The 23921-nt window shown below is 37.9% G+C and overlaps 1 long non-coding RNA gene across 1 annotated transcript; it reads left to right on the top strand.

Annotated features, from left to right (window-relative positions):
• Positions 1-10404: 10404 nt before the first annotated feature.
• Positions 10405-11053, top strand: LOC148012256 (uncharacterized). The gene is made up of 2 exons (XR_015689138.1): positions 10405-10415; positions 10547-11053. It is a non-coding gene; the product is annotated as an uncharacterized LOC148012256 (long non-coding RNA).
• Positions 11054-23921: the final 12868 nt, after the last annotated feature.

Below are 23921 nucleotides of genomic sequence, written 5' to 3'. Positions count from 1 at the left end.
CATGCCAATTCATAGCATGAGTAGATTGATATAAATGAGTTGGCTTGTGCATATGCAAGCTATTCCAATCATGTCAAAATGCACTTATAGCTCACATATAATTTTAGATAAGGTGGACCACATGTAACCAATGCGCACATGTCCTCTTTTCATCATCTTTAGCCAGTGTGTCCACTTGTTGGTGACTAATACCAACAAGCCAACTACAAATCTCTTATCTATGAAATGTATAAGTAAATTAACTTGGTTAATTTGATGAGGCCAAGTTTTCCTTCCATGGACAGTGTAGTTGGCTATATTCTACTTCAAGGTTATAGGAACTTGCAGAAGTCAATGGAGCATCCTAAAAATGACGATACTTTAATTACTATATCAAGTCACTTCATGTACATATCTTTGATTGATTGATGGATAATATGCCTTTCTCTATCTCTTTCGTGTACATCTTCATTGCATTATCTTTCTCTAGCTCAAAACCATTCGTGCTTTATCCACCTATTGATACGTAAGTAGGATAATATGTAATTGTAAGTGGGATGGTCTAGTAAGTCACTGCATATATATGTGCCAATTGACTTGCCAATGTGTTATCTCTTATCCTCAAGATTTGTTATATATATCACCACATAGGTCAATTGATTCCCTAAATGCATGCATTGATTCCTTAAATTGTTCCTGCGCGTCTGTAAGCACGTGTAATAGGAATTATCTACGCATATACACGCGGCATTACATGCGCTAACAGACGCGCCACGCAAGTATAGAAAAATTTTAAAAAAAGTTGTGGCTTTCTTTTCAAACCTGTGCTTTCCTGCGTTTTTTGCGCGTTTTCTGCAGTTCGAGCTCGACATCACTACTCGTGTCTATCTATCACTTCATGAAGACAATGAGGCAAGGAAATAAGAGTAAAAAGAGGACAGGAGGAAAGAAGAGCCAAAGAGTAAAGAACAAGAGCCAAACAGTAATGAAGAGAACAAGATTCAAGCAACTTACCAAGGGAAGGGAGAAGGAGGACAAGGAGCTTGCAACCTATCTGCCGCCGCCACCCGTTGGAACAAGCAAAGAAGGTGAGTTCTTCTTCTCTCTCTCAATCTTGTTTGGTTTCTATGTTTGTTTGTCTCTCTCTTCTCTCTCTTCACATGCTAGATCTTGTCATCTATGGAGGTTTTTTAGCTTTGTTTTTTAAGCAAGTTTGAGAAGAAATGGTGCGACTGTGCGCGTCTGTCAGTGCGTCCAGATGATAGTGTAGACGCGGCTATAGACGTGGAAATAGATGCGCTTACAGACGCCCACAGAGACGCGCTGACAGACACTCACAGAGACGCAGGTATATGTTCAGAGAGAGAGAGAGTATGAGAGAGATACACAAGACATGCTCCCGAAGAATGATTCATATTGATATAGAGTTAGTATATATAGGTGAGACCCAAGTCAAGTGAGAGATGATATATATAGTTGTAACATCCCCACTCAAACAAAGGTCTCTGGCTGCGAGTGAAAAAACCCTTGGGGAGAACAAGGGAAAAACCTGAGCCCCTACACATACCTACGATACAAAAATGATTTACTATAAAGTTTTCTTGAATACAAGAACTTGGAACAATACCAAGTTCATGTCTTAATGAGCTAAAGCAAGCTCCACTAAGAGCTTTTGTGAAGATGTCTGCAACCATTTGATCACTGGGACAATGCTCCACCATAATGGAACCTTTCTTGACTTCATGTCGAACATAATGATAATGAATAGCAATATGCTTTGATTTACTATGTTGTATATAGTCTTTGGTAAGACTAATAGCACTTTGGTTATCGCATCGAAGAGGTGTACTAGATGATGAAGGATGTCCCAAATCTGCAAGTAGTTGTCGAAGCCAAACTAGCTCTCGAGCTGCTAATGATGCAGCAATATATTTGGCTTCAGTTGTAGAAACCGCAACACATCGTTGTTTCTTGCTGGACCAAGAAACCAAACATCCATTTACAAAGAAACAATTCCCACTTGTAGATCGCATGGATAAGTGTGAACTTGCCCAATCAGCATCTGTATATCCAATAAGGTCAAGAGAAGTTGAAGAAGATAAAGAAGAATCCTCTCGATGTGATGATAAATAAGACCAAATTCCTTAGTACCCTTGAGGTACTTAAGAATATGTTTTGTAGCACTCCAATGAATAGTGGAAGGGGAAGAAAGATACTGTCCCAAAAAATTAGCTGCAAATAAAATATCTGGTCTTGTGTTTAAACCAATAAATTGAAGACAACCAACAAGATTAGCAAAAGGTTGATGAATGACTGATTCTTCATTGCGTGTTGTAGATGTACCCTTGGTAGAGCTTGAAAGAATGGGAGTATTGGCAGAGTGCGCATTTGTCAACCCAAACTTCTTAACAATATCATTAATAAACTTTGTTTGGTAAAGAAGAAGAATGCCTTGTTGTCGGTGTCATTGAACTTGAATACCCAAACAAGAATGTATCTCACCAAGATCCACCATTTCAAATGCAGTCGATAAAAGCTTCTTCATAGCATTCAAGAAAGCAATATTATTTGAAACAAGAATAGAATCATCAACATATAGAGCAAGAATAATAAAATATTTGTCCTCCCTTTTGATGTAAAGTTTTGGGTCAGCAAAACATGCAACAAAACCTTTAGATGTGAGGAACTAATCAATCTTAATATACCAAGCACGAGAGGCTTGCTTCAATCCATATAATGCACGATGAAGCTAGCATACAAGATGCTCATTTCCTGCAATCATAAAACCTTTAGGTTGCTCCATATAGGTTTCTTCTTCAAGATCCCCATTGAGAAAAGCCGTTTTAACATCCATTTGGTGAATTTCTAGATCAAATAGTGTTGCAAAAGCCAAAGTCATACGAACAGTTGTGGAGCGCACAACGGGAGAAAATGTTTCTTGATAATCTACTCCTGCAATCTATGAGTAACCTTTTGCAACAAGTCGTGCTTTGAACTTATCAAACGAGCCATCAGCTTTGGTCTTGGTTTTATAAACCCATTTACATATAGGAATACAATTTGGGGGGAGTTCAGTAAGAATCCATGTACCTTTGGAGATTAAAGAATCGTACTCAACTTGCATAGCTTCTTGCCATTGATCCCTTTGAGACGAATTGATAGCGTCCATATACGATATTGGATCCTCTTGGATAGACATAGCATCATCAAAGACATCATATTCAATAGAATAGAATCCATGCTCTATCTCAATAGGAAGATCAACATAGATCTCCAAATTTTCATCAATCTTCTTTGGAGGTGAAGGAGGTTTATGATCATCAGAATTAGTAGAATCACAAAGCAAGTAAGGAAATGCACTAAGCAAAGACTGTGTATCATCTGAAACATCTGACGACCATGTGCCACCCATAGTCTTCTCATCAAATATAGCATCACGACTAATGATAACCTTTTGAGAAGAAGGATCATAAAATTTGTAACCTTTGGAATGATCTGAATAACCAAGAAAAATAACCTTCAAACCTGGAAGATCCAACTTATGTCGAGTGTCCTTGGGTACATGAATATAAGCAATGCAACCAGATGTGCGAAAGTGAGAGACTGAAGGTGTCTTTCCTGTCCAAATTGTTATAGGAATTTTACCAGCAAGTGCAGTAGTTGGAAGATGATTTTGAATAAAAACCGCTGTTAGAAGTGCTTCAGTCCAAAACTTTCGAGACAAACCAGAGTGTATAAGCATGCAACATATAGCATTAAGAATAGTGCGATTTTTGCACTTAGCAACACCATTTTTCTGAGGAGAATAAGGAACTGTAAACTCATGATGAATACCTTGATCCTTACAGAAGTCATCAAATAGATTGGATACATATTCACCACCATTGTCATTGCGAAGCGTCTTTATAGATAATCCAGTTTGAAGCTCCACACTTATCTTGTATTGTTTAAATATAGATAAAGCCTCAGACTTATGTCGAAGAAGATAGACATGTGTGTATAGTGAGAAATCATCAATGAAAGTTATAAAATATCGATATTGAGACTTTGAGGCAGGAAAAGGACTGCAAATATCGGTATGAACCAAATCCAAGAGAGCATAGGAATGTGATGAAGTAGAAGTGTGGAAAGGCGAACGATGGTGCTTTCCAAGTGCACATTACTCACATATTCCCATACGTGGATGAGATTTAAGATCCATACATTACACAAGACCATGACCATGAAGATCAAGAATTTTGGCAAAATCGAAGTGTGAAAATCTTTGATGCCATAATTTGCAATCTGCATCTCCAGGGGCAGTAACAACATTTGCAACTGTATCGTTCAATGATAGCTCAAATAGATTACCATGTCGAGGAGCCACTGCTATAATATGTCCGTCTTTCTCTATACGACATTGATTATGATCAAAGCCAACAAACAAACCAAGATCAACTAGACGAGCAACAGAAAGAAGATTTCTTTGCAAATCTGGAACATGAAGAACTCCTCTTAATATTCTAGTGGATGAAATAGTCCCCAGATATAAATCACCCACTCCTTTGACTTGACAAGTCGTATCATCCGCAAGGTAAACAAACTTCTTGACAGGAAGAGAATGATAATTGTAAAGCCACTGCGATTGGTATGTCATGTTTCCAGTGGCACCACCTGAATCAACGATGAATAGAGAACCATCATGAACATGAAGTACCTTTTCTGGAGAGATATCATGATGGACAAAATTGAGCTCCTGATGAGTATGATCATCATCAGTTGTAGTTCGTTGAACAATATAAGCTCGAGAATGTTATTCATCATATCTGCGTTTATAACAATGACGAGATGGATGATCTGTATGTGCACAATAATCACAAGGAGGAAAACTTTTGGAAGAGCGAGGTTGCTTTGTAGTAACTCCATGCTCCTCATCATATTGACGTGCCCAGCAATCAGAATCCACATGGCCTTTCTTATCACAATAAGAATAATGTTTGTTAGGATAAGCAAGATGAGAAGATTTACTACCTTGATTAGGGCGTCCACCCTGCTGAAAACGTGAAGCGGGACGCTTGCGAGCAACAAAAGTAGCATCAAAATCCCTTTGTTCGCGAGTGGCCAAAACAGCATCAGATTTTTCCAAATGATGCTCATGACGTTGAGAATATTCAATAAGAGATATACATACTTTGTCAAAGTGGATATCATCCTTGTTAGACAAAATAGTGATGATATTGTCATATAAAGGATCTTTGATGGTATGAAGAAGTTGAGTAACAATCTGATTTTTAGCAACAGGAGCGCCGACAGCACCAAGCTGATTGATAATGTCTTTAAAAGCCTCAATATGAGAGTGCATAGAAGTACCAACCTTATATTGAAGATTCTTCAAACAAGTTTGGAGATATAAAATTTCGGTGACCGATTTCTTCTCAAACGTTGAGATAAGATACTCCCAAACAGCATGAGAGGTTTCCAGATGAAAGACATCCAACATAAGTGAGTCAGGAAGTGCAGACAATATATAATGACGAGTCTCTTTGTCACGACGAATCCAATCAATATGATCAATTTTCCATTGTTCAAATAATGGGCCATAAGTAATCACAGAATTGATATTCGTCACATTAATAGGTTGAACTGGGCAAGACAGGTCGCCCAAAACAATATCAAATAATTCGTCACCTTCAAGAATTAGCATCATCTTTACTTTCCACCCAGGAAAGCCTTGTCCTTGGAAGAAGGGAACCGAACGTTGGCCAGACGGATATCCGTTAACAATTACGCAATTGGCCATGCCTGTATGTCGAGAGAAAACAAATAAGATGAGATTGCAGAATCCGCAAACCATGATCAAGACGAGTGTAGTTGAGACGCATGACAATCAAAATAGGGAGATGCACGTAAGAACGACGAAAAGTATTGAGTGACTAAAAAGAAAGCCCGAAATAGAGAGGCGTAACGTGCAAGATGAGATGACGCATATAAGAAAAGTGTTATTTCGGTCGAGCAAAGAACGTGAACGATAATAAAACATCGCTAAAAATAGCAAGATATTTGCTTGTCATAATCAACATCATTAATGAAGACGAGCGATTAACAAACTGTAATTGGGGATTAACGAACTGTAATTAGAATTACAGTTTTAAATAAAGAATCGCAGATTCAAGCAGAATTGCTGTCTTGAATCCTGAACTATCATAACTTTTGATCCAGAACTCCGATTGACAAGCCGTTTTGATAGGATTTGAGAGCACGACGAGAGCTACGCACCTGGACAAAATTAACTAATACTTCTAATTTGAACAAGTTCATGTATCAAATCATCACTTGTGCAAAGAATTCAATCAAGTATAAACAATGAAACAACTTATCTTCCTTGTTGTTGCTACGCATCCATAGCTCTGATACCATGTTGAGAGAGAGAGAGAGTACGAGAGAGATACACAGGACATGCTCCCAAAGAATAATTCATATTGATATAGAGTTAGTATATATAGGTGAGACGCAAGTCAAGTGAGAGATGATATATATAGTTGTAACAATATAGATGCACATAGAGACGCAGGTATAGACGCTGTATGTAATATGTTTTATCTGCACAGGATAATATGATTTTTCTTGTGTAGATGTGGAATCTTGGATCCTCCAGCACCCCATTCAACAAGGAGCAATTCATGGGGGAGATGACCAATTATCTTGGTCGCCCTCCCACTGCAGATGAGGTTTTCAGTGTGTTGTCTGGGACACGTATCACATCTTTGCCTACATAGGAAGCAGTTGAGGTACATGGATCGGCCGAAGCATGTGTATCGAGTGAGGTAGAGGGTAGTGCATGTCGAGGGAGGAGGGAGAGTGGTGCGGGAGGACGAGGAGGTCGAGGGCTTTGTAGGGGTTACCTAGGTGGTGGCTCTTGATCACCCTCACCGAAAAATGAGAGAGGTGAGCCTCCACAAATGTACTACTCTATCACTGATGTTGGTGGTATCTTGCATGACTTTGAGGGGAGGGAAGTGAAAGCCTACTTGAGGAGTGTCATGCATGCCACATACAAAGATTGCATGATTCTCCTCAAGCACCAAAAAAATGGTTTGTGGCAAGAGGTGCTACGGGTAGTACATAAAAGGTACCCTAATCCTGAGAATTCACGATTCTCAGATGATTGGGGATGGTCAAAGGTGAGAGACGTGCTTCATAACAAGAGGTCTCACCTTATGACACGCGCCAAGGAGTCATTGCGGAGACAAGAGCAAGGGCACCCTGGATATGGCCAACCACTCAATTGCCACCGCAAGGAGTGGAAAGAGGCCAAGAAGAGAGCAGTGGAGAAAATGACAAGTCGCCAGCATGCAGAGGCACGATGTATCCAGATGGCAACCATGGGATCGTCGCATTATGGATCGGGTAGCAGGGAGTCATGGGAGGCTGAGTTTGTAAGTATTATTTGATTTCTTTTTTTAAATTAAATTTTATAATTTGTTTCACTTCATTATGTAGTGTGTTTTAGTACGTTGTATGTTCAAATTGTTTTGTAGTATCATATCGTTGGTAGGATGCCTACTCCTAGAGAGGCAGGCTACCATCGAGGTCATAACTGGGCCTCCACTTGGCAGCATTTCTAGGAGGAGGGACTCATCACGGAGGAGCAATATAATCGCGCCATGAGGATTCCACCACCAAAAGATGTATGTTTTATTTTTTACATGAAAAGTATAGATAACTCTAATTTATTGTTTGTAATGGTATTTATATACCTTAATCCTTTCTGTAGGCGAACCCTGATGCAGTTGAGGATAGCGAAGGGGGGACTAGCAATAGCGGTGGCGGCAACGGCAGTGGCACAGGCAGCGGTGGTGGTAGCGATGATGATGCATCTTCTGAGGAGATATAGAGAAGCCCCATGCATGCATACCTCCCCTTGGCTTGTAATTTTTATTTTTGATATGTATTACTTTCAGCTAGTGTTTGCGACCATGACGTCACAAGCACTAGAACTCATAATATAAAAATGTTTCATCTATATATATGAAATTTCGTGTGCTATATACATTGTTTTGTTTTTAGTATCCAATCTTCAAAATAATCTTTCTTTATTATCCCTAAGCATACAATTTGATGTTGATGGGGGGGAAAAAACCTGCAAAGCCACATGCTCGCTAGTTTTTTTTTCATACCTCTGTTTTGCACGTCTATCAGCACATCTAAATTGTAGGATAAATGCGTGTCTATTTTCATAAAAAACTTTCAAAGTAAACGTGGTTTTAGACGCGTAGATACACACTTGTATAGACACACAATATGAATATGTCCACTTTTTAAAAATATGATTATATATTTACGTAGCGCGTTTATACACGCGTCTATAGGCGCGTCTAAGTGTGCGTGTAACTCTGATCATAAGGGCGCTTTTAGATGTGATTTTGTAGACGCGCAAATAGACGCGTTAATAAACACGCTCGGCATTTTTCTTACAATTCAAATATTGCGTCTACAAGCGCGTCTATGAACCCTTTTTGTTGTAGTGATATATGTCAATGACTTATTCAATACCTCAAGGGCTTAGAGAAATTGACGTGGTTCATGTGTGTAAGGTGATTGCATGATACATTGACAACAACAACCAAGGAAGGGGAGGAATTCATTAAAAAAGTGTGGGAATTCTCTAGGGTATGTAATCCAAAGATAAACATGTGCTTTCATCATTGTTATATCTACCAATTATAAGTGGCAAATAACCCAAAAGTTTGAAGATAGAACACAAGGTCTATACCATGGTATTATCAATGGGCGACAAATTCAAATAGAGAATATAGAAAAATTACGCTCGATAATAGCTTATGGTATCATGGAGAAGTTTGAGCAAGAAAGTCGATGGTAGGATCTATATTCACATATTGTAGTGGATGAGATGGAGTAGATTGACAACATAACAAGTTTTTCATTTATTGGTGATCTTGCAACAATATTATTGATTTTATGTTGTGTGTATAACACCTTGGATGGCTTGAGTGTATGATAAAAGTAATGTTTCTAGTGCAGATGTGGAAAGCATGCAAGTATGGAAGAATTATTTGTGAGTAGTGGAGGATGAGGAGGGCTTATGACACGTGGAGGAAACAAGTAGAGAGACATACATGAATGCTTTGAGAGTGAAATAGACTCTTATTTTTGTGGAGGCCTCTACATAGACCTTCTAATGTATATCCAACTATACTAAGATGAAGTTACGAATGTGTAAAAGTGATCACATTTACATTGGGTTCTTGTCAAAGCCATTTACTATTTGCTTATGTTGACATTTTATTGCATATTTTTTAACTTACTTGTAAGTCCACAAATATATGTTGTTATTGTTACTTTACTTTCGCATTTGTTTTGAACATCCTAACATTTATTATTGTACAAGCTGAGTAGACAATTGATAGATGAGGAGCTAAAAGAGATTTTCAAGCATATGTCTCTCGATTAGATAGCACGGTTAGGGATAGAGAAGATGCAGAATTATCTCATTCAACGTATGGGCATTTTGTGTGGGCACGCTCCTCGACATGTTGCAATCTCTAGCAAAGAGAATCAATGCTCTAACTTGGCCAGGAGGGATGTAGGTTAGGTATGCCTTGCTCAACTAATGAAGTTGGTGGCTATGGTGGATGCTTTGAGAAGGCAAGCACTTCCTCTTTGTGATACCAAAAGTGGTTCTAAGAATGCTACAGATACAAGTTGCTACAAGCCTAAGGCCGTTGATACTCCTGGCTCCCATCATAGTTCTATAGAGGGTTGCTCTCGAGCTTACTGCAAAGATACCGATGCAATGTCTCCCTATCCTTGATCGAGTGGATGCCATCACTCGTTGGTATGGCTATACTTGGAAGATGGAAATGTGGGAAATGATGTCAAGGTCCTTTACGTACAATAGATTTTCTACGGTTGAGACCGACCGTGCTATTTGCATAGCCAATGGTCCAGCCAAGCGACTTAAATACCTATGTGCCTGAGCTCACATGAAATGAAAAATACCCTTGCGGATTGACTAGCATAGTAAGGTTTACCCGACTATATTTTTCTTAAACGATATTAATGTAAAATCAGAAAGGTAATAATATGTTATTATTACAAGATCACAAAAACATAATCACATCCTCGTAATCCCTACTAAGAAGATACGATTCTGGACAACAGCATAAAAAAGGTCAATGGCTACCACGACAAGAGCACAACCTCCGTTCATCAAAACAAAGTAAGTAATGTTTCATGCTGGCCTTTATTAATCAATGTCATCGTGTGGCCCCCCTTACTCGCTGTATTATTGTCCTCTCTTTTCTGTTAATAGAAATTCTCTGCCTTGATGGCAAAAAAAAAAAAGTTAACAAGGTCGGCAGCGCTAAAGATCCAGCAATATATAGATAAGATATCTTCTATATGTGCACGACGTCATCATACCGTTTTCGCTGGAAGTAAGTGCTGTTATGGTTTTGATATTGTCGTTCTACATGTCGTTGAAATCAGAAGAGCATAAAATGTAGGAGCATTAGTACTGTCTAGGCATTTAATGAACTGTATTGATGCCACTCTGTAATGATAGCAGGACATTGCTGCCGGACCACAGTGAGATTAGAGAGAGCAAGATGACAAAGATTATCGCGGCGTCAAGCCTCAAGATGATAATGCGCTGTCTGGCGATCGCATCGCTGATGGTGTGCCTCATGTTTTGGCAATCGCCACGCTGCGATTCCTCGGGAAGGTGTGGGGACGCAAAGGGCCGCCCGATCGCGTTCGGTCCTTCCCCCGCTGTGTACGCGCGCAAGATGATGAGGACGCGCAACAACGCATCACCTCCTCCTACTGCTTTCGGTAGCGTGGTCCCTGAAGGATCCTCCAGTGACAGTATCTAACGCCTGCAGTATTGTAAGATTTGGGTATCTTATTTAAGATTTACTTTCCAAATCAAGTGCATTTCACAGCTCACCGTTCTATTGTGGAGGCCGTCACATACCTATCTTCTCAAAAGTGTCAATTCATGTGGTTTTTTGACACTGAATTGGAGGCATGAACAGTGGATATGTATAAACGGATAAAATGGAGGGCTCTTTTTGTCGACTGACATGTTCTTAGTGTTTGGTGACTACCTAATGATTTTGAGAACTGTTCGCTTTTCTGCATGTTTATGCAGTAATTTTACATTTGAAGACACGCTTGGAACCATTTTAGCCTAGTGGTATGCTTGGATGACTTTTGTCGCCACACAGTTGCTTTCATCTCGTAAGGGCTTCTTGCTCGTACTTTTACCTTGTTCAGTAGTCCTCGCTTTGTCAAGTTTATCATGAACTATGTTCCTAACATGCCAAAAAACGAATACAACTATATTCCATTTACGCAGTCTTTTTCTATACCTTGCCAAGAGATCTACAACATGTGCCCAACTATCTTACCAAACAGGCCCCCAATGAGAGAGGGAAGAAAGGTCTACTTCGATGGTCTCTCCTTTTTTATTCCCTTGATGTAACATTTCAACACATACCAGGCATCCACAACACTATTGCAGACCTTTTGTCAAGTGAATCATCATGACTCACCAACTTCTCACTTCCTTTTGTAAAGATCTACAATATTCCAAGTGCACTATACCATGCGTTGGCACGCACTCAAAGATGCACACACTCTTCACAACAATCATTGAGAATCTTATCAAAGCATATAAGTATCTCCTCTTGTAATTCAGTCAGATACAGTAATACATAATAATAGCACCCTTTGCATTCTCAAGTATTTTCTCTCCAACTTCTCTATGTCGTCCCTCTAGTTTCCCATGTTTCCTAATTCCACTGCATGCTCTATGAGTTGGTATCAAATCCATAACACATGCCACCATCTGAGCAAAGATTGTTAGTGACATCAAAGGCCTTACTCATGGTTAGGCTATCAGGCTGTTGTGCCATTTAAGCTGTGTTTTGAGCATTTACCCTTAACTCCAGTAAATCCTAATGGCTTCCTCTATTACCAGTGGCAATGTTTTTAGCTTTGCTTTTAAAACTCTTTCTAAGTGTTACAAATCTCTGGGAAATTCTACCATTGTCATGGACGAGACACATACAAGTTCAAAATGGATTTTACCTGAGATTGGTGCTACTCATATTTACGGTGAGAATCAAGTTTTTAAGTTTAAAGCTTTGATTGTATATATTGAAGATCAAGGAATCCTTACTGTCGAAGTTATCCTAGGTCAAGATCAGCATGTTAATCAATTACCTTTAGTCCTCCGAAAATTACAAAAATAGCAACAAAAGAAAGAATACCCCTATTTGCATCTAGGCTATATAGCAATATGTATAATACCTCTTTTTTGCAAAGTTCTTAATGTGTCATGCATGGCTGCCATGTTAGATGTCAGACATGTAGAATTGACGGACATGATCGTAGGAGCTACAGTATATCCTTTGTCTAATGGTCGATCTTCTTTGAATTAAGACCCAATTATGTCATTTCTATGGATGATCCTTTTCTCCTTGAATTGCTTATGCATGTCTCTAGCAATCCTCAAAGTTGTAGAAGGTATAAGTTCCTTAAAAGGACAAGGGTTAGACTATCATTATGAAATCAGATGAAAGCACACAACGCTTTCTTCCTGATTGTGTCAATTGGTCCGACATTGAACTCCCACATGAATGGCAACTAGACATTACATGCTTGAAGAAAAAAGAACTTCTTCCTCCTAGAATGATTAAGGTGCAAAATATGAAAGGCAAAATTGCTGCATTTGCCTCACCGCATGGCTCAAGAAGTGCTGAAGGATCAAACTACTTCTATTCTCAAAGTCTCTCAACCTCAATTGAGGGTGTCTCGTTCCTAGAGGGAAAACATCCTTAAATTTCATACTCAACCGTGTACACATGAATATGTACAACATGGTATTTGTCTTCATTGTAGAAAACTAATTCAACAAGCCTCTTCTAATTCTGTGGTGAATGTTGTGCAAGAATTTGAATATGAGTATCATAAATACAAAGCTGATCCATATCTCCAACCCCAAGATACATCTTGGACAACAAAGTTATAAGCTATTAATTGGACTCATTTAGCCTTCACAGGACTCATTGAGAAGGTGGAGAATCTACAACAACTCTGTGATCAAATGGTTGGCTTATGTCATTAAATAGTCAAATCACAGATACAGGTCTCAATCCTAGTGTTTCTATAGCAGGTTCTTCTTCTACACCATCCTCTCATCCACAGTACTCTTTGTTACTCCTGCTACTCAAGACTTCACTATGTTTTGTAACAGAAGATTGCAAAAGGGATGGAGTTCTTTTTCTGCTCCTCAAGTTACTACATCTTGGACAACAAAGTTACAAGCTATTAATTGGGCTCATTTAGCCCTCACAAGACTCATTGAAAAGGTGGAGAATCTACAACAACTCTGTGATCAAATTGTTGGCTTATGTCATCAAATAGTCAAAACATAGATACAGCTCACAATGCCCAGTGTTTCTACAGCCGGTTCTTCTTCTACACAATCCTCTCATCCACAGTACTCTTTGTTACTCCTACTACTCTAGACTTCACTGTATTTTCTAACAAAAGATTGCAAAAGGGATGGAGTTCTTATTTTGCTTGACCTGCCCCGTGCTCTCTTAATATGCATCATGTAGGCTCATCCAAAGGAAAAGGAAAACTATCAGTAGAACCCTCTACATCGTACACAGTGCCAAACTTGAATCAAGCATATCCTAATATTTGGACTGATGATGAAGATCCAAAAGAGATCTTTAAACCCCTCCAACACCTTTATTGTCCTTCTTTAAAAGCAGTACTCAAAGGTAAGACTACTATCCAACCTTCTTTAGAACTAGGTGACACTGCCAAAGATCTAGCAGAGTATCTGGGCTGAATGTTTCCTTAGATCAACATTATAAGGTCACTTTTGATCATATTGACGAAGCTATCCTTGACAAGCTTTGAAGGCAAATAGAATGATCATATTCTTAATCAAATTCCCTTATGTGTTTCTCCCATGGATCAACATAATGATGATACTTAGTTAAGTGTGGAAGCTCACACTGATTCACGTATGATGGGTGAAAGCATAGACCAACATCCACCTAATTCTCCTTCCCATGAATTGCATGCATGGTATTATAAATCCCAAGATGAGTTTCAAAGACAAGCTGCTTACACACTTTCCTCTTTTGATGACAACGGAGACACTGTGGTTGATGAGGATTTTGTTCCTATCAATCCAAACAAAGAAGACCTTCCTCAAGGTTCAATGCTTTCTCAATGCACATATAGATACTCTTGTAAGTAGATAATGCTCTCTTCCAGTAAATTCTACCAAAGCTATCCCAACCACTCCTATGAATGCTTATTCTACTTATTCCAAACCTTCTTATACAAATTTCTACAAGAAGATAGGAGTTCAATGGCAAATCTCCTAAAGAGATTAAATTGCTCATCTACATGATGTATGCATATGGGGGTTAGAAGATCCTGATAAACTGCAGACCAACCGATTTGATATCTTGAATGCCATGACACATGGATTTGTAGGTGGTCTAAAACAGTGGTGGATTTCAATACATCCCCAAGTCAAATTGGCTATTGTGTAACATGTTGACTCCGTTGAGCTCTTCTTTGAATTACTTCTTGGGAAAAATTGGTGGGAAACAAATTGGATGATGTTTTAGAAGCTCGAGAAGCTTTCTTTAAATCCAAAATTTGTGACCCTCGACAATATAAGGAATATCTCATTTACATGAGAGATTTGTTGCATGAAGGATAAGGTGCTCATGATAAGAGCATGAAAGAACATCTAGTTTCTTCTTTACCTGAGCCTATTTCGTTTTATTGCAAACAAAAAATGAAAGCTGAGAACATTGATTTTACTGACAGTGTTGGCCAAATTTTGCAAACAATAGAATAGAATATCAAAGAAGTCTGTCAATAGAAAAGATGGCTCAGTTAAACCAAAAGTTTCCACAATCAATATGTAAATCTGCCACAAAGTATGAGGTTGATAGTGTTGGCCAAATTTTGCAAACAATAGAATAGAATATCAAAGAAGTTTGTCAATAGAAAAAGATGACTCAGTTAAACCAAAATTTTCCACAATCAATATGTAAATCTGACAGTGTTGGCCAAATTTGGCAAACAATAGAATAGAATATCAAAGAAGTCTATCAATAGAAAAAGATGACTCAGTTAAACCAAAAGTTTCCACAATCAATATGTAAATTTGCCACAAAGTAAATCTTGCCAAATTTTGCAAACAATAGAATAGAATATCAAAGAAGTCTCTCAATAGAAAAAGATGACTCAGTTAAACCAAAAGTTTCCACAAATCAATATGTAAATCTGCCACATCATGGTGCTATGCCAAAGGTTTCACATCTTATTTTAATTGCCAAAATAGACAGGAAAATGAAGGATATTCCTAAAGATATTCACACCATTCTCATAGACATGGCAAGCACAGACAGTCATATCATCGACATAACTCTCATAAAACTTAGACAAATGGACAAGAACAAAAGAAACAGCTCAAATGCTATATTTGTGGAAGAAAGTCAAATTTAGCAAATAAGTGCTCCAAGAAGACTAAACAACAAACCAATGCTACTAAGGTAAATCTACACTATCTAAGTGACACATCATCCTCTTCTTCTTCTTTTGCTAAAAGTGACAGTGTGACTACTCCTATTCTAGATCCTACTTGGATGTGGATTTAGATAGTGAGCTTGCCAATGAAAGTGAAAGTGAAATTGAAGTCAGTAGCACCAATACAAGTGACAGTGAAACTAAATTTAGTAACACCAATACTAAAGCTTCTAAGCACACTGACACCTCAAAGGAACTTCAATCTGCATCTGAGCATTCTTCTATTTCAGACACTTCAGACCTAGAAATAGATTATGCTATCTATTCTTATACCTTTGTACTAGTAAATGCCCATTTTGTTCATTTTTAAGAAGGAAATATAAATTATTTCCTGGTTCCACTTTCTCTACTGGTGGAAGTTCTTCGCGGTGACATAAAGGCAAGCAAAAACAATCGAACTCAGATATACTAATAAATCTTCTATAGAAATTGGCTCCTCTAACAAAAGAGCCAAGGATAAGGTATGTCAAGAGTTTTTTACTAACCCTTATGATTTACCTAAACCAAATACTCTTAGCTCATAAACTAAGGGCAATTCCAATATGCTCATTGCTCATGACGTGGAATAAATGCATCACCCCAGAACAGCTACACAATTACTCTAATCCCTGTGCGCAACAACTTCCTCTTCTCAACAAGAAGGGGATGACATGTTACATACTTTTGCTACTATGCAACAAGAAGTACTCTCTCTATGTAAAGTATTTAAAAGAATCCTTCACAGCCAAAAACAATTGGCTCAACAAAATACAACTATTCTACAAAAAATTCCATCAAAGAAATCCTAATGAAATTGGTCAACCATATCAGATTGGCAAAAGACAATATATATAAGGTAAATGCTTTGAATACTAGTGGACCTATCCTAAGATAGGTATACAGCTCAAGAACATACCTAAGTTTTCTTTATATATGTTGATGCCATGTTAGATACTGGCTCTGGTCTGGCTATAGCCCCTTTTGAACTCTTTCCACCAAATTGTATAAAAACTACATCTCACATTATAGTAGAGCTCTCTAATAATAAAAAGGTGATACTCACTTGAGATTCAAATGATGAAATAGATGCGGTATGATCTGCTCATTTGAACAAATACTCTAAAACATCTAGCTCCCTATACGTTTTGGGCTGACCATTTCACAGTGTCTTATCTTGGAAAATAGGCTAAAATGCCTTTATTGCCCAAAATTGGTCACAGTGTTTACTCTATAGCTCAAGTACCTTCATGACACAAGGAAGTTGCTTGAGAAAAATGGCTCACTAAAGAAAAATAGAAATATGCCAAAGATATACAATAGGTAATTGAACATTTATAGACCTTTATGCATGAGGACCCTCTCATGTACAAAGAAAAAAGAGTCTCCTATGCCATTAATCTTCCCTTAGAACCTACAAACATGAAAAAGGAGACTTGATACTATGTAAAGAAGAGATTCAAACTCTTCTTGAGAAAGGTCTAAGTGAACCTACAAACTCCCCTTGGGCATGCCAAGCATTTTATGTGAACAAACATTCGGAGTAGAAAAGGGGAAAACACACATGGTCCTTAATTATAAACCCCTCCATAAATATCTAATTGGCCATGGTCATCTCAAATCACGTTTTTGGCAACTCCCCTTGAAAAAGGAAGACACACATAAGACATGTTTTTGTGTCCCATAGGTCCATTATCACTGGACTATGTTACCATTTTGGATAAAGATCACTCCAACCTATTTTCAAGGATGGACAGACTTAGTTTTGGCAAAATTTCCATTCTGTTTGCTATACATTGAATTTACTTTGATTTTTTCTGAGACTATTAAGAATCATATCAACTATCTTTATCAGTTTGCAAAAGCAGTGGAACATGCAAGGATTGTACTTCCTCCAACAAAGTAAATCATGTTTACCTCCTCAATTGAGTTCTTAGAATTGGAAATTCATCAAGAAACTATAAAATTATAGGATCATGTCTTGAAGAAAGTCTTGAAAATGCTTGATGCATTCACTAATGTCAAACAATTATAGCAATTCCTTGGATGCTTGAATTGGATTAGTTCCTCTACACCCAATCTAGCAATGTATGCCAAAGACCTATATCCTCTTCTTTGAAAAAATCAATTTCACTGGTAACCCCTACAAATAGTAGCTATACAACATATCAAGAATCTTCCTCATCTTCGTCTTCCCACAAGATTACCCCTAATCCTCTACACTAATGCCTCAAATATTATGTGGGGTGCTTGTCTTTGTGAAGAAGATGTGGCTACATCTCCTCCAACTGTCCACATCTATCGATATGCTTCAAGAATCTTCAATACCATGAAGCAAAATTATCCATCCTATGAGCATGAAATATTGGCCATGATTAAAACTATAAAGGCTTTTTAGCTTTTTGTGGAATTTTTCCTCTTCACAATATGGAGAGATGTACAACATGTGCCCAACTATGTTAACAAAAAGGCCCCCAATGAGATAGGGAAGAAATGTCTACTTCAATGGCCTCTCTTTTTTAATTCCCTTTATGTAACATTTCAACACATACCTTGCATCCACAACACTATTTCATGAAAACATTTTATCAACTTAAGCATCATGACTCACCAACTCCCCACTTTCTTTTGTAAAGATGTACAATATTCCAAGTGCACTGTGCACACTGTACCATGCATTGGCACGTACTCAAAGATGCGCACTCACTCTTCACAACAATCACTGAGCATCTTCTCAGAGCCTACAAAATACCTCCTCTTGTTATTTAGTCAGATAGAGAAATATAAAACAATTCCTATCTTGCTCAAATTATTGATTCATAAAGCTTTTGCAAAAGTAGCCCACATTAGATATATTATCTCACTCAAAATATTTTTCTTCAAGACTTCAAATTGAAGTTTAGAATATGGAGTTATGCAGATTTTGAGTTTGCTATTGTGGATTTATTTTATATAAGTACTAAATAGATAAAGAGATGACATGCACATGTTTGGTGTACAAATCTACGTGAAGAAGATATCTGAACATGAGATTGAGATTAAGATTGAGATTTCTTGTACATGATGATTTCTTGTGGGTTGATATAAGATTAAAGATTTGCCGTCCAAGGGATGCTTTTACTTCATCAATATCTCGTGATAGATGTTAAACATGTAATTGTAGTCTTCTTATCTCTTGTTTCTATATGTATGATTTACATGTGCAAAAATTTTATCCATATCCTCAAGGTGGATTATTTATACTCTACACTTTGAATCCACTTTCTAGTTCTCTTTATCTCCAAGACTCTTTTCAGTGTTCTAATTTTATATTAATTTTGATAAAGGCATGCTATTAGTGGTATTAGAGCACGATAGTGTTGAGAGAGAGAGAGAGTACGAGAGAGATACACAAGACATGCTCCCAAAGAATGATTCATATTGATGTAGAGTTAGTATATATAGGTGAGACCCAAGTCAAGTGAGAGATGATATATATAGTTGTAACATCCCCACTCAAACAAAGGTCTCTGGCTGCGAGTGAAAAAACCCTTGGGGAGAACAAGGGAAAAACCTGAGCCCCTACACATACCTACGATACAAAAATGATTTACTATAAAGTTTTCTTGAATACAATGATACATGCCTCAATCAGTGAGACAAGAACTTGGAACAATACCAAGTTCATGTCTTAATGAGCTAAAGTGAGCTTCACTAAGAGCTTTTGTGAAGATGTCTGCAACCATTTGATCACTGGGACAGTGCTCCACCATAATGGAACCTTTCTTGACTTCATGTTGAACATAATGATAATGAATCGCAATATGCTTTGATTTACTATGTTGTATATACTCTTTGGTAAGACTAATAGCACTTTGGTTATCGCATCGAAGAGGTGTACTAGATGATGAAGGATGTCCCAAACCTGCAAGTAGTTGTCGAAGCCAAACTAGCTCGCGAGCTGCTAATGATGCAGCAACATATTCGGCTTCAGTTGTAGAAACCGCAACACATCGTTGTTTCTTGCTGGACCAAGAAACCAAACATCCATTTACAAAGAAACAATTCCCACTTGTAGATTGCATGGATAAGTGTGAACTTGCCCAATCAGCATCTGTATATCCAATAAGGTCAAAAGAAGTTGAAGAAGATAAAGAAGAATCCTCTCGACGACGATAAATAAGACCAAATTCCTTAGTACCCTTGAGGTACTTAAGAATACGTTTTGCAGCACTCCAATGAATAGTGGAAGGGGAAGAAAGATACTGTCCCAAAAAGTTAGCTGCAAATAAAATATCTGGTCTTGTGTTTAAACCAATAAATTGAAGACAACCAACAAGATTAGCAAAAGGTTGATGAATGGTTGATTCTTCATTATGTGTTGTAGATGTACCCTTGGTAGAGCTTGAAAGAATGGGAGTGTTTGCAGAGTGCGCATTTGTCAACCCAAACTTCTTAACAATATCATTAATAAACTTTGTCTGGCGAAGAAGAAGAATGCCTTGTTGTCGGTGTCGTTGAACTTGAATACCCAAACAAGAATGTATCTCATCAAGATCCACCATTTCAAATGCAGTTGATAAAAGCTTCTTCATAGCATCCAAGAAAGCAATATTATTTGACACAAGAATAGTATCATCAACATATAGAGCAAGAATAATAAAATATTTGTCCTCCCTTTTGATGTAAAGATTTGGGTCAGAAAAACATGCAACAAAACCTTTAGATGTGAGGAACTGATCAATCTTAATATACCAAGCACGAGAGGCTTGCTTCAATCCATATAATGCACGATGAAGCTGACATACAAGATGCTCCTTTCCTGCAATCATAAAACCTTCAGGTTGCTCCATATAGATTTCTTCTTCAAGATCTCCATTGAGAAAAGCTGTTTTAACATCCATTTGGTGAATTTCTAGATCAAATAGTATTGCAAAAGCCAAAATCATATGAACAGTTGTGGAGCGCACAACAGGAGAAAATGTTTCTTGATAATCTACTCCTGCAATCTGTGAGTAACCTTTTGCAACAAGTCGTGCTTTGAACTTATCAAACGAGCCATCACCTTTGGTCTTGGTTTTATAAACCCATTTACATTTGATAGGAACACGATTTGGGGGGAGTTCAGTAAGAATCCATGTACCTTTGCAGATTAAAGAATCATACTCAGCTTGCATAGCTTCTTGCCATTGATCCCTTTGAGACGAATTGATAGCTTCCATATACGATATTGGATCCTCTTGGACAGACATAGCATCATCAAAGACATCATATTCAATAGAATAGAATCCATGCTCTATCTCAATAGGAAGATCAACATAGATCTCCAAATTTTCATCAATCTTCTTTGGAGGTGAAGGAGGTTTATGATCATCAGAATTAGTAGAATCACAAAGCAAGTAAGGAAATGCACTAAGCAAAGATTGTGTATCATCTGAAACATCTGACGACCATGTGCCACCCATAGTCTTCTCATCAAATATAGCATCACGACTAATGATAACCTTTTGAGAAGAAGGATCATAAAATTTGTAACCTTTGGAATGATTTGAATAACCAAGAAAAATAACCTTCAAACCTGGAGGATCCAACTTATGTCGAGTGTCCTTGGGCACATGAATATAAGCAATGCGGCCAAATGTGTGAAAGAAAGAGACTGAAGGTGTCTTCCCTGTCCAAATTGTTATAGGAATTTTACAAGCAGGTGCAGTAGTTGGAAGATGATTTTGAATAAAAACAGCTGTTAGAAGTGCTTCAGTCCAAAACTTTCGAGACAAACCAGAGTGTATAAGCATGCAACGTATAGCATTAAGAATCGTGCGATTTTTGCGCTCAGCAACACCATTTTGCTGAGGAGAATAAGGAACTGTAAACTCATGATGAATACCTTGATCCTTATAGAAGTCATCAAATAGATTGGATACATATTCACCGTTGTTGTCACTGTGAAGCGTCTTTATAGAGAATCCAGTTTGAAGCTCCACACTTATCTTATATTGTTTAAATATAGATAAAGCCTCAGACTTATATCGAAGGAGATAGACATGTGTGTACTGTGAGAAATCATCAGTGAAAGTTATAAAATATCTATATTGAGACTTTGAGGTAGGAAAAGGACCGCAAATATCGGTATGAACCAAATCCAAGAGAGCACAGGAATGTGATGAAGTAGAAGTGTGGAAAGGCGAACGATGGTGTTTTCCAAGTGCACAATACTCACATATTCCCATAGGTGGATGAGATTTAAGATCCATACCTTGCACAAGACCATGACGATGAAGATCAAGAATTTTGGCAAAATCGAAGTGTGCAAATCGTTGATGCCATAATTTGCAATATGCATCTCCAGGGGCAGTAACAACATTTGCAACTGTATCATTCAATGATAGCTCAAATAGATTACCATGTCGAGGAGCCACTGCTATAGTATGCCCGTCTTTCTCTATACGACATTGATTATGATCAAAGCCAACAAACAAACCAAGATCAACTAGACAAGCAACAGAAAGAAGATTTCTTTGCAAATCTGGAACATGAAGAACTCCTCTTAATATTCTAGTGGATGAAACAGTCCCCAGATATAAATCACCCACTCCTTTGACTTGACAAGTCGTATCATCCGCAAGGTAAACAAACTTCTTGACAGGAAGAGAATGATAATTGTGAAGCCACTACGATTGGTATGTCATGTTTCGAGTGGGACCTGAATCAACGATGAATAGAGAACCATCATGAACATGAAGTACCTTTTGTGGAGAGATATCGTAATGGACGAAATTGAGCTCCTGATGAGTATGATCATCATCAGTTGTAGTTTATTGAACAATATAATCTCGAGAACGTTCTTCATCATATCTGCGTTTATAACAACGACGAGATGGATGATCTGTATGTGCACAATAATCACAAGGAGGAAAACTTTTGGACGAGTGAGGTCGCTTTATAGTAACTCCATGCTCCTCATCATATTGACGTGCCCAGCAATCAGAAGCCACATGACCTTTCTTATCACAATAAGAACAATGTTTGTTAGGATAAGGAAGACGAGAAGATTTACTACCTGGATTAGGGCGTCCACCCTGTTGAAAACGTGAAGCAGGACGCTTGCGAGCAACAAAAGCAGCATCAAAATCCCTTTGTTCCCGAGTGACCAAAACAGCATCAAATTTTTCGAAATGATGCTCATGACGTTGAGAATATTCAATAAGAGATATACATGCTTTGTCAAAGTGGATATCATCCTTGTTAGACAAAATGGTGATGATATTGTCATATAAAGGATCTTTGATGGTATGAAGAAGTTGAGTAACAATCTGATTTTTAGCAACAGGAGCGCCGGCAGCACCAAGTTGATTGATAATGTCTTTAAAAGCCTCGATATGAGAGTGCATAGAGGTACCAACCTTATATTGAATATTCTTCAAACAAGTTTGGAGATATAAAATTTCGGTGACCGATTTCTTCTCAAACGTTGAGATAATATACTCCCAAATAGCATGAGAGGTTTCCAGATGAAAGACATCCAACATAAGTGAGTCAGAAAGTGCAGACAATATATAACGACGAGCCACTTTGTCACGACGAATCCAATCAGTATGATCAATTTTCCATTGTTCAAATAATGGACCATCATTAATCACAGAATTGTTATTCATCACATCAATAGGTTGAACTGGGCAAGACAGGTCGCCCAAAACAATATCAAATAATTTGTCACCTTCAAGAATTAGCATCATCTTTGCTTTCCACCCAGGAAAGCCTTGTCCTTGGAAGAAGAGAACCGAACGTTGGCCAGACGGATATCCGTTAACAATTATGCAATTGGCCATGCCTGTATGTCGAGAGAAAACAAATAAGATGAGATCGCAGAATCTGCAAACTATGATCAAGACGAGCGTAGTTGAGACGCATGACAATCAAAATAGGGATATGCACGTAAGAACGACGAAAATTATTGAGTGACTAAAAAGAAAGCCCGAAATAGAGAGGCGTAACGTACAAGACGAGATGACACATAAGAAAAGTGCTATTTCGGTCGAGCAAAGAACGTGAACGATAATAAAACATCGCTAAAAATAGCAAGATGTTTGCTTGTCGTAATCAACATCATTAACATAGACGAGCGATTAATAAACTGTAATTGGGGATTAACAAACTGTAATTAGAAATACAGTTTTAAATAAAGAATCGCATATTTGAGCAGAATTGTTGTCTTGAATCCTAAATTGTCATAACTTTTGATCCAGAACTCTGATTGACAAGCGGTTTTGACAAGATTGACAAGCGGTTTTAAAGACAAAATTAACTAATACTTCTAATTTGAACAAGTTCATGTATCAAATCATCACTTATGC

Source organism: Lygodium microphyllum, chromosome 27, assembly GCF_053477565.2.
Source record: "Lygodium microphyllum isolate KBCC chromosome 27, Lygodium_microphyllum_v1.1.10, whole genome shotgun sequence".
Lineage (NCBI taxonomy): Eukaryota > Viridiplantae > Streptophyta > Polypodiopsida > Schizaeales > Lygodiaceae > Lygodium > Lygodium microphyllum.
This window is presented reverse-complemented; position numbering and strand designations above follow the sequence as displayed.